The sequence below is a fragment of the Spermophilus citellus genome (genome assembly GCF_964194105.1).
Source record: "Spermophilus citellus genome assembly, chromosome: 7".
Lineage (NCBI taxonomy): Eukaryota > Metazoa > Chordata > Mammalia > Rodentia > Sciuridae > Spermophilus > Spermophilus citellus.
The window spans coordinates 125,882,308-125,890,255 of NC_138188.1; the positions used below are offsets into that span (position 1 = coordinate 125,882,308).

At 30.9% G+C, this 7,948-nt stretch overlaps 1 pseudogene across 1 annotated transcript; it reads right to left on the reverse strand.

The window, feature by feature from the left end:
• Window positions 1-707: 707 nt before the first annotated feature.
• LOC308653935 (dynein light chain Tctex-type 1-like) lies at window positions 708-1,052 on the reverse strand (annotated as a pseudogene). Its single transcript has one exon. The product of its transcript is annotated as a dynein light chain Tctex-type 1-like (transcript).
• Window positions 1,053-7,948: the final 6,896 nt, after the last annotated feature.

A 7,948-nucleotide genomic window follows, 5' to 3' on the forward strand; every position in this document is an offset into this window, starting at 1 on the left:
GGTTTAGGTTTTGTTTTGATAAATGCCCTTTATTAGGTTGAAGAAACTCTTTCTGCCCCTTTGTTTGCTGAGAATATTTATGATGAGTAGATGTTGACCATGGCCAACTGCTTTCTTATAGCTGTTGAAATGATTCTTTTTTAAACCTTGCTTATTTTGTTCAAATGTTGAATTACATCACCCAATTACATTACTCTGTGAGCCCTAAGTGTTGAACCAAACTTGCATTCCTGGTGTTATTGCTCCTTTGTGATTCCTTTGGAATGTAGTATTATTTTTTTATACCTCCTTACTTTAAATTTGCTAATATTTTGTTCGTAATATTTGTATATATGTTGAATAAGGATATGTCTTTGTAGATTTATTCTCTGCAAAGAGAATAGTTCTGTAGTGTCCTTGAATGTTTCAGAGAAATGTCACAAATGACTAGAGAAGTGTTTCAATCTCATATTTTCTGGAAGGCTTTGGGTAGAACTTGTATAATTTGTTCCCTAAATTATTTCAGGAATTAGTCATTGTAAACATCTTACGTGTTTTTGTTTTGTTTTGTTTTGTTTTTTAATATAATAGTGCAGTCATTTGGTTTGTCTATGTTTTAAGGGTGTTACAAAACACAAGAGAAAAGTGTCCACTGAATTCATAGTTGGTGAGTTACAAGTTGGAATAGAAATTTTGAGGCAAAAGAGGACACAGGATAGACAAAGAGGTCAGATGGACAGTCCAAAAGTGCTACAATGCAGTACAGGGTCTTGTTCTCCCATTGCACAGTGCAGCTCCCATCAATAGAGCTGTCCCAGAAGCAAGAACTTGCTGTGCGTAACCCAGCTCCATTCTTTTGCATAAAAAATTACACAAGTCACAATATATTTAAGTGGTTTTCCCAGCTTGGTGAGTTAGCTTAGGGTTTGTTCTACAACATTTGTGGTCAACTGATTGACTTGGCTGTGCTGGTAAGCGTTATTGCCAATGGCACTTTCTATAGCTTCTTTGACAATGTTGCTCACTTCATCAACAACCAAAGCGGTCTCTTTGGCAGCCTGGAAGTCTTTCATCTTTCCTCCAGCCCGTTGCCTTGCTGTCTCCATCTGGCCTGTATTGCTTATTTGTTTGCTTGTTTTTTACAGTAAGTTTCTTAAAATAAATTCAACATATTTAAGATGTCCATACTATTGGCATGGAATTGATTGTAATATATTATTATATTCTAATACTATAAGGGTTGGCAAACATTTATCCTTCATTCTATATATTGGATCTTCATATTTTCTCTCTTCTTCACAAGTCTCAATAGGGTTTATTTTTCTGTTTAATATTTTCAAAATATCTACTTTGACTTCTTTGTTTGGCTCTATTTTTTTCTTGTATTCAACTTCATTGATTTTTATCCTTATATTTATGTTTTATTTTGGTTTAGGTTCCTTTTCTATTATTATTTCTTACTACAGATCATTGATTTAAAAAAATTATTTTCCAATATAAGCCTTTAGTGTCATAAATTTCCTATAAATTTTGCTTAATCTTCATGCCACAGTTAATCAATTGTGTTTTCATTTTCATCTAATTAAAAATCTTTTCTAATTTCTAGTGTAACTTCCATTTTGATGCCTGGATTATTCATAATTATGACAAAGTGTTTCAAATGTTACTGTATTTTCTGAATATCTGCTAAACAAGCCTAGTTAAGTTTGGATAAAACCATAGTTTGTATGATTTTAATCTTTTAAACATGCTAAGTTTTGGTTTCTGTTGGTGAATGTTCCATGTGTACTACTTTTACTAGTTGACTTGGGTTACTATAACAAAACACCATAGACTGGATGGCTTAAATTTTTAAAAAAATATATATTTTGAAGAAACTCCTTCTGTCCCTTTGTTTGCTGAGAATATTTTGAAGGCTGGGAATTCCAAGATCAAAAAGCTGGCAGATTTAGTATCTTGTAAAATCTCTCTTCCTAGTTAACACATGCTACCTAACTGCTGTGTCCCCTGCAAACAGAGGGACAAATCTTTGGTGTACCACTCTTCTTAAAAAGGCACTGACCCCATTATGGGGGTTCCAACCTCATAACATCATTACACCTAATTATCCCCCAAGACATCCCCTCCAAATTAGAAATTTAGGTTTCCACATGTAAGTTTGGGGAACGCAAACTTTCAGTCTATAGCATGTACTTTTCAAAATTTTATTCCACTGATATTGGTTGAATTGTTTCATAAACTGCATTGAGGTCAATCTGACTCTTTTTTTTTCAAAAAATTCTTAACTATCTATCTTCTTGTTCTATCATTAAGACAAGTGTTGAAGTCTCCAACTAAAATGATGGATTTTCCTCTTCTTTTAGTTCTGTCAGTTTTCACTTATGTAATTTCAAAACGTTGTTTTTAGGGTAATACATTCAAGTTTTTTAAAAATAATTGACCTTTTTATTACTATATTATGTCTATTTTTATTACTGCATATATTCCGTGTTCTCAATCTTATTTTTTCTTGTATCAATATTATCATATAATTTTCTGCAAATTAATATTTCCAAAGTAATTTTTCCTATCTTTTGCTTTCATTTATATCTCTATATTTAAATCTGCTTTTACAGAGGGCAGCCTGTAGTTGAATCATGCTATTTTAGCCATTCTGACAATACCTGTCTTCTCACAATTATATTGATACCATTTGTGATTGACCTAATTTCTGTATGATTGGAATTAAATCTAGAGGATGATGTTTGTCTTCTACTTGGTTCACTTTTCCCTGTTTCTTTTCTCCATTTATGCACCTGCTTTTGGATTAATTCATCTTGTGATTTTATGTTATCCTTAATAAAGGTTAATCTTGTGCTCATTAGTACTGTTTTTATTTTCAATTGCCCAAGGGCTTACAATATTTAATTGCATTCTAACTTCAAATAATATTATTCCATTTTAAATATAATGAGAAAGAACAAGCTTATTGAAGCATACTTCAGTTCTTGTCTTCTTTAGTTTGTTCTGTGATGTTCATATATTTTACTGTATATATACATAACCGCATAGCACTACTTGATTTGCTTTAGACACTCAACTTTAGAGTTAATGGTTCCCAGGTTCCAGTACTCTAACAGTCATTTGCACTCATCCTCAAACACTTTCACTGGAATTTTTTCCTATATTCTTCTTACATTCACAAATGGTACCAAGAATCTTTTCCTTCTAAACTCTACCAAAGGTAAGCCAATGTTCATTCTCCATCCTTCTTGGTGAGGCTTATCCTGCCATAGATTTCAAGTTGCTTGTTTACATGCTGCTTCTAGTACATTTACAAAAAGTTATGGCTTCGTAGTTTTTCAGTTTTTCTTTCTAGATTGGAAGCAATTTTTTTTCTCTTTTTTTTTTCTACCTCCTACATGGAGATGGACCACTTACAATGGAATTTAAAGAAACAGCTGCCAAGGTAAGAAGTATTAATTTGGGGACTTACAACTTAGTACATTCTGTATACAGTAAAGAAGAAAATGAGTTAATTTGTTACTCTATGTTATAATAAAATTTTATGGAATATTCCATTCTAAATGAAATATTTTATGTTTTTTCCATTTATTTATCTGTGTAGTATAATTTCAATAGGATATTTTCAATTAAAGAATGTTACTAAAGTGAATTGTCAGTGTGGTATAAAAATATAGTCTAGAAATCCATTTCAGGTACATCAAATAATTATTCATGCCCTTATTGAAACTTTGGGTGTTAAAATGATAAAGACTGGAGCTGGGGTTGTGGCTCAGCAGTTGAATGCTCACCTAGCACATGGGAGGCAATGGATTCAATCCCCAGCACCACATAAAAATAAATAAATAAAATAAAGGTATTAAAAAGTAATAAAGACTATTCAAACACCTCCTTGGGTGTTAACTTGGAGGTTATATTGACAGTAACAGAAAAAAACAGGCCAACAGTGTTTGATTTTTTTCTTAAGTTGTTCATATAAAATACAGAATAAGTTGTGTATGATGGCACACATCTGGAATACCAGTGATTCGGGAGTCTCGGGTAGGAGGATTGCAAGTTGAAGACTGGCCTCAACAACTTATCAAGACTTGTCTCAACATAAAAAAATAAATAAATAAAAAAGTATTGGGGATGTAGCACCCTTGAGTTTAATCTTTAGTTCCCCCAAAATAAAATAAAATACAGAGTAGAAAATTTTATAATATTTATGAAATATTATGAGGAAAATGAATTAAGAAACTTAGGAAAAAACTGAATCATATGTTTCAAAAATTGATTCAAGAGACAGACAAATAATGTATGATAAATGTAATCTATGTTTTCAAAAAATGGTTGGAATTAAAATAAAAGCCAAGAAGAAAACATAATTGGCCTATTTTACAGCAATATTTAAAAATGAAAGGAGTTTAATCAATTCATTAGCAGGTATATGTAAAAGCACTCCAGTTAGGCCTAAGTAGATGGTTCAGTCTGTAGACTTTTGAAGTAGACCAGCAAGAATAACCCTATAGGACATAGTTTCACACTGAGGAGAAATAGAAAGGAGTAAACTGAAAAATAAGATAGAAAATAGAGCATTAAAAGAGAGAGAGAGAATTTGAAGAGGAAAGTAAAGGAATAGACCAGAGCTAGGACATTTCAGAATAAATTATCATTTTTTTTATTATAAAAAGCAACAGAAGTTAAAATTCTATGACATTAGAAAAGCTGTCCTGAACTATCCTACTTTAAACATTCAGAAAATTTTATTTCACATAACAAGTAATAGAAAGGGACTAAGGCTCAAACTCCAAAAAAATTATCATGAAAATCAATAATCTGTAATAATATTATATTATATACATATAGAAAATTAATAAAAACTTATTATCAAAAATGTAGTTAACCTATGACTTCATCATGGTGCATGCTGGGTAAGTGCTCTAACCCTTAGCTGCATCTCTATGACAGTTTTATAATGTGGCACTTATGATAGGATGTAGAGCTAGACTGCTGGCTAGATACAAATCCGTCTATATTCCAATAACAGTACTTTGGAGAAGTCTCTTCATTGATTAAATGGAGATACATTCAACATAGTTTGGTCATGAGGATGAAAAAAATTTTGATGAAGACATTTAGTTTTACATTTTGTATAAAACGAAATATTCATGGATCCTTGCTGTATTATTTACAAATATGTTTTGTCATTCCAGGAAGGGTATCAATATCTTATCCAGGTAAAATAGGAAAAGTAAGATTTAACTTAAAAGTAATATTTTAACTGTGAAGAGTTAAAATTTGAAATTAAAAAAAAAGAAAATGTGAAACTTCACCTAAATTGCAAATACCCCTTCATTGAACTAAATGAGTAGCTTGTAGTGTGTATTCCAGAAGAAGTGGTGAGTAACTTCTCACACTATTGAGTTCCTAAGTCTTCATCAAATTTACTACTAATTTTGTTCATTATCCTTTCTAACAAGCCTCTCTCTCTCTCTTTCTCTCTCTCTCCTTCCATCTCTTTGTTTCTCTCTTCATATGACATTAACTTAATTTTTTTTAAAAAAAAAGCTCTTTTAAGGAGGGGAAATTTTTGTGCTGATTGCTATGATTACTTAGGTCAGTAGGATGCAATATTTTGGAATTTCATGGACCATTACTCTGAAAGCCATGATGAATAAATAGTCAAGCTTGATTAAACTGATTCACTTATAGATGAAATTTAACTTTGCACAGTATTTTTCAGATTCAAGTTGGGACCCTTTTTGTATCAAGTCTGTGACAAAAAAATGGGCACATGTGCCTATAGTTTAACTTAATGTTTTATTCTTTTCAAATTGCAGTTCTGAAATAGTTTTAACATTTATAGTCATTCTTCTTTGAGATTACAAAGCCTAAAGTTGCTAATATGTTTTACCTTACTGTTTTTGAAAATATTAATCACTTCCTAGTTTCTTGACCTTTTAGGAAAATTATCTAGAGTTTAGGCACTATTTTCATATTTTAAAAATTTCTCTTTCAAAGGTAGTTTTTTTGGCTTAGTTAATAAAATATTTTATTTTGTTTATTACTTTTGATGCTACTCCTTTAAAATTCTTTTTCATTTTTAGTTCACAAGTGAGAATTCCATATATTTATGAAATACAGTGTGATGTTTAAAAACATAAATATTTATAAATATTTATAAACATATGCACACATATACACACACATATATTATATTGTGGAACAATGAAGGTAGATGTTTTAATATCAAAATCTTAGGGGCATGTTGGGGTTGTGGCTCAGCAGTGGAGTGTTAGCATGTGTGAGGTGCTGGGTTCAATCCTCAGAACCACATAAAAATAAATAAATAAAATAAACATATTGTGTCCAACTACAACTAAAAATATATACCTATTTTTTTAAAAAAAAACTTAGAGGATTTGACTTTTGGCATAATTCCTTTGCTCTGACACAAAGAGTTAAAGTGTGCATCATCATAATGAAATAATGCTTCAAAATTTTATCATCTTTGAAAAATTTTTATAATAGTCTTACAAAGATTTAAAAATTTATAGATTAAATAAATCTATAATGCTCAAAAGAGAGTCTTTCATAAACCCAGTGCCCAGAGGTAATCACTGCCAACATCTTGCTCAAAAATATTTTTTATAATAAGTCATACATATGTGTGCACACACACTACAGGTTACAGATTAAATATCATTATACTAGTCATAGTTCAATCACCTTTGAATACTAAGAAAAGATTGTCCCATATTAAGGAGCTTTTATATTTAAAAGAAATATATATAGACTTTTACCCTTTTTTTTTAAAGTCTGAAACAAAGGTTAAGTGAACATTTTGAGAGGCCAATACCTGTAAAACAGTTATCCACAAGCAAATATTTCATGAAATGTTTGTTTCATCTTTTCTTAAACTTTATTAATTGAAGCCATTAATAAGATTCAATTTCTGAATTACATTGTAGAGATGAGTAATTCCTATTATCACAGAACATTTACATGTATATTGATGGGTGAAAGAGCATTCATCTTATTAAGTGACTGTCCCCAGATTTATTTTTCATAGCAACTTAGCATGCAGGCTAACTAAAACTAGAATCAAATTTGCTTTATAAACACAGAGACATCTTAATGGCATTTTCTGTACACAATAAGTTATGAAAAAAGAAATATTGAAATATTCTTTTAATTTACTCATTAAATATTTATCTAACAACCACTATGTGCTGAGTACTATGCAAGGCTCTAGAGAGACAACACCAAGCAAAGACATCAATACTGTGCTCTTCAATTTATTGTTTTCTCATTCAAAATCAAAACTATCTAAATGGTACTACAGAGAAAATAAAAAGATTTATCTCAATCACAAATATTTATTATATTATACATGTATAAAAGGAATGACTATAATGCAAAGACATCCTGCCCCTTTTTTAACCCTAGCACCTCTAAATGGGAAAAAAGATTTTAAAAAAAATAGAATCATTAAGTAAGCCATTATGTTATGCCACATAAACACTAAGAGATGCATGGGTATTCCAGTGGCATGTCTAAAACTGCCAGATGCTTTCTAATGTAATCACAGAGGCAGTGCAAAACAATACAATCATTGCTTCAAAAAGTCTGTACCTCCTAATACAAAATATCTACACCTCAACTAGGAGAAAAACACCCGAAGTTGGATCAATCTACCCATATTCATTTTGTTTTCACAGAAGCATTGATTATAAGTCTTCCAGACTGGTGGTTTCAATCATGATTTGAAATGATTTGATTTAAATTGTATCTTTCCTAGAGGAGATTTGTCCAAACACATAGAGCATATCTTCCACTGAAGCCTTCCAGATTTTAAATCAATCAGTAACTGGAATTCAAACAGGGGTAACCACATAACTTACATTTCCAGGTTCCAATGCATTATTGTAGAGAAATTGCTGAATATTCAGAATGGGGTCTACTAAATTTTGCCCCAGTTCAT